General features: G+C 34.7%; 1 protein-coding gene across 7 annotated transcripts in view; it reads left to right on the plus strand.

Annotated features, from left to right (window-relative positions):
- The window catches only part of CTPS2 (CTP synthase 2), a 148,406-nt gene that overhangs the window by 106,171 nt on the left and 29,791 nt on the right, over positions 1 to 12,444 (plus strand). The gene's annotated exons all lie outside the window — the stretch shown is intronic.

Below are 12,444 nucleotides of genomic sequence, written 5' to 3' on the forward strand. Positions count from 1 at the left end.
TTTTTCTGAATTGTTTATATTTCTATTTTCTTTTGACACAAGAATATTCCATTAAATTACATACTAACATTTGTCATCTATTCCCTTATTGATGGATCCCTATTTTGCTTTCAGTTTTTATCCACCTAAAAATTCAGATGCTAATGTGAATATTTTGTATTCTGCAAACTATTTATTGTTGTGCTTCTTGGGTTAATGGGATTGCTGCATGAAAGGCTATGAATAATTTAACGACCTTTCTGCATATTCTGAGTTGGCACCTGCTATGTGTCACATATTGTGACAGGCCCTGGGGTATACAGATACAAATAATGCAATAATTCCTACATTGAAGGAGCTAACATACTATTGGAGAAGTCACTCTATAAAGAAAAAAAGCTAAATAAATATAAGGTGTTTAAGTACAAGGTATTAATGATGAAGAGCACTAGCACTAGGAAGATTAGGCTTTGTATGGAAAGTGATACTGAGCTGGGTCTTGAAGTGAGAGACTCTATAAGACACAGATGGGAAGGACATTTCCATGCATGGCAGAAGGCCACTGCCAAGACACAGAGATGGCAGCTATTAGATCAAAAGATGAAAAACAGATAGTTTAGGTCAGTGTTGTATTTGCTTCTTTAATTCCAGCAGCAGTTATTACTTAGGTAGCCAGGTAGTACAGTGGTTAGAATGCTGGACCTGGAGTCAGGAAGACCCGAGTTCAAATGTGGCCTCAGATACTCAGTAGCTATGTAGTCCTGGGCAAGTCACTTAACTTTATTTACCTCAGTTTTCCCATCTGTAAAATGAACTGGAGAAGGAAAAAACCCCAAATGAAGTCATGAAGACATGGACATGACTGAAACAGCTGAACAACCACAAGGTGGTGCTATAGGTAGAGGACCACAGTTCTAATCCTCCCTAATATATTTACTAGCTGTATGCCTTAGTTTCCTCATCTGTAAAAAGGGGATAATATTAGGACTTCGTCCTAGAGTTGTTTTGATGAACTTTTGGAAAATGCTTAACAAATTTTAAAGCACTTGTCTACATAAAAATAATACTTCAAGAACTTAAAAAGTCACCTAGAAAGAGGGGTGATTTGGGGGAAAAGTCTAGGACAGAGTCTTAGTATACAATTGTGTGTGATAACAAGATTAAAGGTGGATGTAGCTGAGGTAGAATGGAAAAATAGGTCAGAGGCATTGAGTAGGTTGAAGAAATGAGAGATTTATATATTTTGTGTTTCTATTTCGAAGTTCCTTGGCAATAAAGGCCAGTGTTGGGGATAAGAAAAGTGAAGGGAGGGAAGAACAGTGACATATTGATAAATATTTGACAACTGTCTCTCTGGCAAACACACATAAAGCATATTCAAGATGCACTTTTAAACTTAATCTGCATTATTAATATTTTCCCCATCACTTTTTAGTCTAGACAATCAACAAAACAAAAAAAATCAAACCCTGATTTGTAGCATTTTTTTGATATGCACGAGCAGCTTAGTGGATAATGGTATAATAGAAAAAAGTCTGGGAAACCTGAGCTCAAATTCAGCCTCAGGCATTTATTAGTGATGTAAGTCTCAGCAAGTCACCTAACCCTGTTTGCTTCAGTTTCCTTACCTGTAAAATGAATGTGGTAGCTTACCTGCTGAGGTTATTGTGAGCATCAAATGAAGTAATATTGATAAAGTCATTAGTATATTGCCTAACAAATGATGATAATAATGATGATGTAGCTAGGTGGTGCAATGTATAGAGTATTGGGCCTGATATCAGAGTTCAAAGCTGGTGTGGTTCTAGACAAGTCACTTAATCCTGTTTGCTTTAGTTTACTTATTTGTAAAGTGAGCTGTGGAAGGACTGTCTCCTCTTCCTCTTTCTCCCCTTCTCCTCCTCCATTTTCCCTTCTCATCCTCTTCTTTCTCCCCTCTTCTGTTTCCTTTCCTCCTTCTCTTCCTTCTCCTTTTCCTTCCCTTTTATTCCTCCTTCTCCTCCTCTTCTTCCCCCTCTCTTCCTCTTTTCCTCCTCTCCTCCTCCTCCCCTCCTTTTCCTTCTCCTCCTCCATCTTCTTTGTCTCCTTAATTTTTGTTCTAGTTTGCTCTAGCATACCACTGAGTGATAATAATTCTGAGATTAGTAGCTACCAAGATCATGATTGGGTGAAAAATTTGGATAGAGTGAATTTTAGCTGTTAATCAGCTAGGTGGCTCAATGGATGTAGCACCAGGTCTGGAAGCAAGAAGACTCACTTTTCTAAGTTCAAACTTGGCCTTGGACTCTTATTAGCTGTGATCCTGGGCAAGACACTTAGTCTCCTCTGCCTCAGTTTCCTCCTCTGTAAAATGGTCAAGAGAAGGAATGATCAAGCACTCCAGTATCTCTGCCAAGAAAAACCCTACATGGGGATATGAATAGTTGCAGATGATTGAATAATGGCTGAAAATAAAAACCAAAAATCTCAAAGAAAGAGTAGCATTGTTGAATGATAGCACTAGGGGGCGAGCCTGAAAATGGAAAAAGAAAATGTTCTCATGTGTATTTTGGGACCAGTGAATTTGAGAGAAGATAAAAAACAAAACCTGCCGGGGATACAGTATTATCTGGGGAAACCAGGTCCCTCTGAGTGCCAGAGCATGGAAGGAGCATGAGAATAAGAGGTCTGAGATGAAGAGAAATTGTTAATTATGGAGCCAGGAGCTCCAGAGGGACACAGGAGAAGGAATGAACATTTTGGAGTGGAATTTGGGATGTATAGGCATGAAAGGTTAGGCAGTAGGAATTGGAGAGCAGGATGGTTCAGTATCACTGAGACTGGGAGAGCAAGAAGGGATGGGAGTTTGGTATCCACTGGGAAAATAAGAGAGAATTGTGAGTACTTTTGAATGAAAGAGTAGATTCATTTTGAGTCCAAAGTGTTTTAATTGCACATGAATCTTCCATGTCCTTTTCATGTTTCTTTTTAATAACACAATAATGCAAATGAGAACGTCTTAATTGAATGGGCATACTAAATTCAAAAGAACGATATATCTGAAGAATATGCATCCTTCAGTTATTATTTTTTTCATCTACTTTCATCAGAAATTTTTGTAGTTAGGACAGCTAGATAGTGCAGTGAATAGAGCACTGACCTTCGAGTCAGGAGGATCTGAGTTCCAGTGTGACCTCAGACTCTTAACACTTATTAGTCACTTAACCCCAATTGCCTTGCCAAAATAAAACAAAACAAAATTATTGTAGTTTTTGCTACTTTCCTTAAGCCGTGGTTGTAGCTAGAATATATTCCCTTTAGCACTGCACTCATTTAGGCCCTCAGTATTTGCATTTAATTCATGTTATTACCAGTATGTTTAAAAAAAAAATCACAAATGCATCTGGGAAGCAGAAAAGTACCAATTCACTTACTTAATTCTGTAATTTTAAACAATTCTCAGCAGGTGATTATATTAAATTTTAAGGTAAAGAAAAGTCCTGCAGACCATAATTGAAGAAGTCACTTTATTCTTCCAGAAAGATTGACAAAGCACTAATTCTCTCAAAATCCCATTTCTTCTGGGATTTACCTCTCTATTCTAAAATGTAACAGAAACACTTAATGTCAGACTTGTCCTTTATTTCATCTTGATGTCTGACTTAATACCATCTGAAAGAATGCCTTAGGGGAGGTGGGCCTGCAGTAATTTTTTGGGCTCTGTATTTAGTCTTTTGAAAGAAGCTCCTTGAATGTGGGTCCTGTGATGTTTCAGCAATATGCTTGCTATGACAGATGATATACAGGAGGTGTTTTAAAATGTTGAAATCCTTTATCATAGTAAAATCAAAGTTAGTTATGTCTATATGTTTTTTATACCCAGGAATGTTTTCTTGGCAAGCCTTGCTTTTTGTATGTATCAAACATATTTTGACTTCTGAAAAATTCTTTTCTGATAAAGCTTAACTATAAAATCTGAGCTGCTGATTCTTTTGCATTCTTGATTATTTGGTTTGAAATGAGTAATCTTTTTAAAAAAAATTACCTACTGCCTCTTCCTCCCTGGATTATGTTTTATTAAAAGTATTATCCTTGATGTAAAATTTAGTTTCAAGTGGGAAAAAAAAGGTTTTAAACCTTAGTTTAATGGATAAAATGATACATGTTACACAAACTCTGTGAGTAGTATAAAAGTCTTAAAAATTTAATTAAAAATTCTATAAGCACATTGAAAGAAATAGAAATTACAAACTGATTTTTTTTTATGAGCTACTTATATTGCTGTGGTGTTCAGACTCTTATTCTTGTGAGATTGCTGAAAAAGTCTTTTAGACTGAAAATTCTGTGTATTTTTAATTCAATCTGTGCTGATTACATAGTACAGCATGAAGAAATATGAACAATACAATAGAAATAGAAGACATTGGCTCATGCCCTTGAGCTTGCAGTCTAATTGGAAATAATACTTAAAGTGAGTAGAGAATAATATTAGTAAAAACAGCTAACATTTGTAATAGAACTTTAAGGCTTATAAAGTGCTTTATATGCTTTATCACTATTGATCCTTACAAGTTGGGAGAAGGTTGTTAAATAATATAGGTATAATTTGTATAATTTCATTTGTTTCAGTTGTGTCTGAACTCATTGTGGCCCCATTTAGGGTTTTCTTGGCAAAAGATGTTAGAGTGGTATTATTATCCCCTTTTTAATTAAAAGATTGGCAAATATTTAAATGTCTCTACTAATTTCAGTTCAGCATTAAAAATTGTTTTGTTTTGTCTTTTTGTACTGGACCTATAATTTCACAAGTGCTTGGAAATTTCCCTACCAGTACAGATCAGTTTGTGCACTAAAACACTAATATTTGATATTCTTTTCTATTTAAATTTTGAATTTCAAATTTTCTCCTTCCTTCTCCACCTAATGAGGTCAGCAATAAACATATTAATTATATATGTGAAAGCCTGTAAAATGTATTTCCATACTTGTCATATTTTTTTAAATACAAGAGAAATGAAGCAAGAACATTAGACTTCAATTTTCATCCAAAGTTTTTCAGTTCTCTCTTTTGAGATGGATAATCTTTTTTTTATCATGAGTCCTTTGGAATTGTCTATAGATTATTGTATTGATCAGAGCAGCTGGGTCTTTCATAGTTGATCATTATTCCAGTCTTGCTGTTACTGTACACAGTGATCTGTTTCTTCCCACTTCACTTTCCATCAGTTCATAGAAGTCTTGCATATTTTTCTGAAACTATTCCCCTTATGTCTTAGAGTACAGTAATATTCCATCACAATTATGCTACTACTTGTTCAGCTATTCCCTAACTGATAAGCATCCCTTTTCTCTTTGCTACCACAAAAAACTTTTTGTACATGTGGGTCCTTTTCCATTTTTTATGATCTTTTTGGGATACAGAATTTGCAGTAGTACTGCTAAATCAAAGGAGATGTTTAGTATTGTAAGGTTTTATAGCTCTTTGTACCTAGTTTCAAATTGTTCTCCAGAATGGTTAGACCAATTCATTACTAACAATTCATTAGTGCATCTATTTTTTTCCTTATTCCCACTAGCATTAGTCGTTTCTGATAGCCATGAAGTAGTACCTCAGAGTTGCTTTAATTTACCTTTCTCTATAGTGATTTAGAGCATTTTTTAAATATGATGATAGATAACTTTGATTTTTTAAAATAACTTTTTATTGATAGAACCCATGCCAGGGTAATTTTTTGCAGCATTATCCCTTGCATTCACTTCTGTTCCGATTTTTCTCCTCCCTCTCTCTACCCCCTCCCCTAGATGGCAAACAGTCCTTTACATGTTGAATGGGTTGCAGTATATCCTAGATACAATATATGTGTGCAGAACCGAACAGTTTTCTTGTTGCACAGGGAGAATTGAATTCAGAAGGTATAAATAACCTGAGAAGAAAAACAAAAGTGCAAGCAGTTTATATTCATTTCCCAGTGTTCTTTCTTTGGGTGTAGAAGAAACACCATCTTTGCTTCTGTCCATCTTTGATCAATTAAAGCTCTCTTTATCAAAGAGATCCACTTCCATCAGGACATATCCTCAAACAGTATCGTTGTTGAGGTATATAATGATCTCCTGGTTCTGCTCGTTTCACTTAGCATCAGTTCATGTAAGTCTCGCCAGTCCTCTCTGTATTCATCTTGCTAGTCATTCCTTACAGAACAATGATATTCCATAACATTCATATACCACAATTTACTCAACCATTCTCCAATTGATGGGCATCCTTTCATTTTCCAGCTTCTAGCCACTACAAACAGGGCTGCCACAAACATTTTGGCACATACAGGTCCCTTTCCTTTCTTTAGTATCTTTTTAGGGTATAAGCCCAGTAGAAACACTGCTGGTTCAAAGGGTATGCACAGTTTGATAACTTTTTGAGCATAGTTCCAAATTGCTCTCCAGAATGGCTGGATGTGCTCACAACTCCACCAACAATGTATCAGTGTCCCTGTTTTCCCACATCCCCTCCAACATTCCACATTATCTTTCCCTGTCATTCTAGCCAATCTGACAGGTGTGTAGTGGTATCTCAGAGTTGTCTTAATTTGCATTTCTCTGATTAATAATGATTTGGAGCATATTTTCATATGTCTATAAATAGTTTCAATTTCTTTGTCTGAGAATAGTCTGTTCATATCCTTTGACCATTTATCAATTGGAGAATGGCTTGATTTCTTATAAATTAGAGTCAATTCTCTATATATTTTGGAAATGAGGCCTTTATCAGAATCTTTGATTGTAAAAATGTTTTCCCAGTTTATTGTTTCCCTTCTAATCTTGTCTGCATTTGCTTTGTTTGTACAAAAACTTTTCAATTTGATATAATCAAAATTTTCTATTTTTGTGGTCAATAGTGATCTCTAGTTCTTCTTTGGTCATAAATTCCTCCCTCTTCCACAGGTCTGCAAGGTAAACTATCCTATGCTCTTCCAATTTATTTATCATCTCATTCTTTATGCCTAGGTCATGAACCCATTTTGATCTTATCTTGGTGTACGGTGTTAAGTGTGGGTCGATGCCTAGTTTCTACCATACTAATTTCCAATTTTCCCAGCAATTTTTGTCAAATAATGCATTTTTATCCCAGAAACTGGTATCTTTGGGTTTGTCAAACACTATATTATTAAAGTTATTGGCTGTTTTGTCCTTTAAACCTAACCTATTCCATTGATCAACTAGTCTATTTCTTAGCCAATACCAGATGGTTTTAGCAGTTTATAAAGCTGCTGCTTTATAATATAATTTTAGATCTGGTACAGCTAGGCCACCTTCATTTGATTTTTTTTTTTTCATTAATTCCCTTGAAATTCTTGACCTTTTGTTTTTCCATATGAACTTTGTTGTTTTTTTTTTCTAGTTCATCAAAGTAGTTTTTTGGGAGTCTGATTGGTATAGCGCTAAATAAATAGATTAATTTAGGTAATATTGTCATCTTTATTACATTTGCTCACCCAATCCAAGAGCTTTTAATATTTTTCCAGTTGGTTAGATCAGACTTAATTTGTGTGGAAAGTGTTTTGTAGTTTTGCTCATAAAGTTTCTGATTTTCCCTTGGCAGATAGAGTCCTAAATATTTTATACAATCAGCAGTTACTTTAAATGGAATTTCTTTTTGTAACTCTGTTAGGTTTTGTTAGTGATATATAAGAATGCCGATGACTTATGTGGGTTTATTTTGTATCCTGCAACTTTGCTGAAGGTGTGGATTGTTTCTAATACCTTTTTGGTAGAGTCTCTGGGGTTCTCTAAGTATACCATCATATCATCAGCAAAGAGTGATAATTTGGTTTCCTCATTGCCTATTTTTATTCCTTTAATCTTTTTCTCAAGTCTTATCGCCAAAGCTAGCATTTCTAATACAATATTAAATAGTAACGGTGATAGTGGGCAACCTTGTTTTACTCCTGATCTTATTGGGAATGGTTGCAGTTTGTCCTCATTACATATGATGCTTACTGCTGGTTTTAAGTAGATGCTACTGATTATTTTAAGGAAAAGTCCATTTATTCCTATACTCTCAAGAGTTTTTAATAGGAATGGATGTTGGATAAAATCTTAAATAAGATATTAGCAAAAAGACTACAGAAAATCATTCCCAGGATAATACACCATGATCAAGTAGCATTTATACCAGGACTGATTCAATATTAGGAAAACTATCAGTATAATTGGCCATATTAATAATCAAATTAACAAAAAACATATGATCAGCTCAATAGATGCAGAAAAAGCATTTGATAACTTTGATTTCTTATTCTGAAAACTGCTTATTCATATCTTTTGACCAGTTGTGAAATGAGAAATGGTTCTTATTTTCATCAATTTGACTCAGTTCTATTTTTAGTATATATCTGAGAGACAAAGTCTTTATCAGAAGAACTTGCTGTTAAATTATTTTGCTATTTCTTTGTTCTATGATAGCTTGTAGTTTTCCAGAATCTTTTAAAATTAGATCTATTTTTTTTTGCTTTGTCTGAGATACTGATTATTACCGCTGCCTTTTTTTTTTTTTTTTTTTTTTTTAAGTTCATAAAGTATATTAGATTCAGGACTGGTCCTTTATTTGAACTCTATGAGTTCTTTCTGTTTCTATGAGTGTCTTTCTGTTTCAGATATATTTCTTGTAAACAAGATGTTGTTGGATTCGGATTTCTAATGTGTTCTGCTATTTTCTTCCATTTTATGGATGAACTCATCAGTTATGATTATTAACTGTGTTTTTTCCTCCATCCTATTTTCTTCTTTTTCTCCTCTTTGTTTTTTATTCTGTCCCTTCTCAAAAGTATATTTTGTTTCTAACCACTGTCTCCCTTAATTTATCTTCCCCTTTATTATCCCTTAACTTTTCTTCTATTCTGTTTTTCGCCTATTTTCCTATTGGATATCTATATACAACTGAGTGTATGCATATATTCATCTTCTTTTTAAACCAGTTTTGAGGTTAAAGCATTTCCTACCATCATCTCCCTTTCCACACCCCCCCCCCCCATTCCTCTCCATTTTAAAATCTCTTCATGCTTTTATATGAGAAAAATTTTCTCATTTACCTCTGCCTCCCTCTTTCTCCCAATGCTTTCTTCTTTTTCACTCCATTTTTTGGGCAGCGATTACAGTGTAATTGATTTATACATTTGGCCTCTGTCTATATAACTCCTTTTAACTGCCCTAATAATGATAAAATTCTCAGAAGTTACATGTAGCATCTTCCCATATAGGAATGTAAACAGTTTTAGCTTTTGTTTTTGTTTATCTTTTTATGCTTTTGAACCTTGTGTGTGAATGCCACTTTTTCTATTCAGCTCTGGTCTTTTTATCAGGAATGCTTAAAAGTCCTCTTATTTCATTAATTTTATTTCTCCCCTCCTGAAAGATTATACTCAGTTTTGCTGGGTACTTGATTCTTGGTTGTAATCCTGTCTCTTTTGCATTCTGGAATGACATATTCCAAGTGCTCAGTTCTTTAATCTGAAAGCTGCTAAATCTTAAGTGATAATAATCATCATGGCTCCATGAAAATTCAATTGTTTCTTTCTAGTTGCCTGAAATATTTTTTCTTTGATCTGGGAGCTCTGGAATTTGGCTACAATATTCCTGGAAATTTTCATTTGATAATCTCTTTCAGAAGGTGTTCATTAGATTCTTTCAATTTCTGTTTTATTCTCTGGATTTAAATGATTGGGATAGTTTTCCTTGATAATTTCTTGAAAGGTAATGTGTAGGCTTGTTTTGATCTTGGCTATCAGATAGTCCAATAATTCTTAAATTATCTCTACTCAATATATTTTATAGATAATTTTTTTCCCCGAAGAGATATTTCACATTTTCTTCTATGTATTCATTCTTTTGATTTTGTTTTATTGTTTCTTGACGTCTCATGGAATTAATAGTTTTTAAGGGAGTACTTTCTTCAGTTTTTGCACTTCTTTTTCCATTTGGCCAATTCTGCTTTTTTTTTCCTTTGGTAAATTTTTGTACCTCCTATTCCATTTGACTTATTTTGTTTTTTAAGGATTTCTTTTTTTCAGTATTTATATGTATGTATGTATGCTTCTTTTATGAAGTTATTAATTCTTTTTTTAAATATAATTTTCTTGCATCACTCTCATTTCTTTTCCCATTTTTTACTTTCCCACTTTTAGCTTTTTCTTTAATTCTTCCAAAAAGTCTTCTTTGTCTTGGGTATAGTTAGCATTTTTCTTTGAGGCTTTGTTTGTTAGATGTTTTCACATTGTTGCCATGGTCTCAGTTTTTGTCTCACTCTTCCTTACTACTGTAGTAGCTTTTTGTGATCCCTCCTTTTTTTGTTTTCTCATTTTTCTAGCCTATTTCTGGACTTTGAACTTTATGTTAAAGAGGGGCAGCACCATCCCAAACTTTAGTTTTTTTGTTTATATGCTATTTTCAGAGCTAGTGGGGAGTCTGACAGTTTTGGGTGCTTTCAAGGTGGTGTAATTCTAGGGAGAGATGTAATCACTGCTTTCCTAGTCTGGGCAGTTTCACATGCTAGTATTCCTTTGCATGACTAGGGTCCGTGCTCCCTTATGATTAACCACTGTCCCTGAAATTGTGACACAGAACTACTTATGATGGGCAGTGGAGTTGCCAATAGGATCCCCAGTGCTTACAAAGGACCCCCTGCAGTCTCTTTATGATCAGTCATTTGACCCTTTTCCAGTCTCTGGGCTGAGAGCTTTCTCAGCTGCTGCATCCACAGTTAATGCCATGTTGACATATTTGGGCTCCAGATAGATTTCTACTGGACCTCCACCCTAGTTTTATAGACTTCACTTGTCTACCTCTCAAGTTTTTTGGATTGGAAAAAAATTCTACCCTGACTTTGCTTTGAAGAGTTGTTTTAAAATTATTTTTTGTATTAAATATACATAAATATATATTATGTATTAAAATTATTTGGAGAGGAATGTTGTGAGAGTTCAGTTGAGTGGCTGTCCCTAATACATCATCTTGGCTCGGCCTGAAACATATTGCCTATAGCACTGAGAGATTAAGCAACTTTTTTTTTTTTTTAAATTAAAGCTTTTTATTTACAAAACATATGCATGGATAATTTTTCCAACATTGAACCTTGCAAAACCTTTTGTTCCAAATTTTCCCTTCCTTCCCCCCAAGCCCTGTCCTATCTGGCAATAGTCCAATACATGTTAATTATGTTAAAATATCCAATATATGTGTACATATTTATACAGTTAGCTTGCTGCATAAGAAAAACCAGATCAAAAAGTAAGAAAAAGAAAACAAAATGCAAGCAAATAAAAACAGAGAGAGTGAGAATGCTATGTTGTGTTTCACTCTCTGTTCCCACAGATCTCTCTGTGGGTGTAGATGACAGAAATTAAGCAGCTTTTTGAAAGTCACATAGCTCTTAAGCATCTAAGAGAGGATTTGAACTCAGGTGTTCCCGACTCCAGGACCAGTGCTCTATTCACTAGCTGCCCCCTGACAGTATTGCTTTTTGTGCTGCTTCTTCTGACCCCATATGTTTTTTTTATTTTTTAATTTTATTTAATAATAACTTTATATTGACCGAATCCATGCCAGGGTAATTTTTTTTACAATATTATCCCTTGCACTCATTTCTGTTCCGATTTTTCCTCTCCCTCCACCCCCTCCCCTAGATGGCAAGCAGTCCTACATATGTTAGATATGTTACAGTATATCCTAGATACAATATATGTTTGCAGAACTGAACAGTTTTCTTGTTGCACAGGGAGAATTGGATTCAGAAGGTAAAAATAACCCGGGAAGAAAAACAAAAATGCAAATAGTTCCCATTCGTTTCCCAGTGTTCTTTCTTTGGGTGTAGCTGCTTCTGTCCATCATTTATCATTTGAAACTCAGTTAGGTCTCTTTGTCAAAGAAATCCACTTCCATCAGAAAACATCCTCATACAATATCATTGTCGAAGTGTATAATGATCTCCTGGTTCTGCTCATTTCACTTAGCATCAGTTCATGTAAGTTCTGACCCCATATGAATATTTACCCTAAATAACAACAATGCCAGTTCAATTCCCTATACGGTACGTTACAAGGATGTAGTGAAAACAAGAACTATAAAGCAATTCTTCCATAAATCTGGGCTGTCCTCTTCTACAAACACAATGCTTGTGGGAAGACTGGCCGAATAGTACAAAGGTACACATGTAGGGACTACGTGCAGCTTCATCAACTCATCACTTCACATACTGCAGGTACTGGAAACTTTTTCTTTCTTCACTGAACCCTCTGCTGCCAGATTGAAGTTGTTCTGTATTGGATGTGACACACTTACTGAATGAAATCCCTGGACTTACTCCTCAGTGGGTGTCCCTATTTTAAAAGACTGGATGAATTTGTCAAAAATATTTAAAAGAAACCTAGCATGTTAGTGTTTGGGAAGAAAATTTAGAAAATTTAAGCTATTCCTTTCAGAATAAAATACTTAATG

The sequence above is a fragment of the Antechinus flavipes genome, chromosome 3 (genome assembly GCF_016432865.1).
Source record: "Antechinus flavipes isolate AdamAnt ecotype Samford, QLD, Australia chromosome 3, AdamAnt_v2, whole genome shotgun sequence".
NCBI classification, from domain to species: Eukaryota; Metazoa; Chordata; class Mammalia; order Dasyuromorphia; family Dasyuridae; genus Antechinus; species Antechinus flavipes.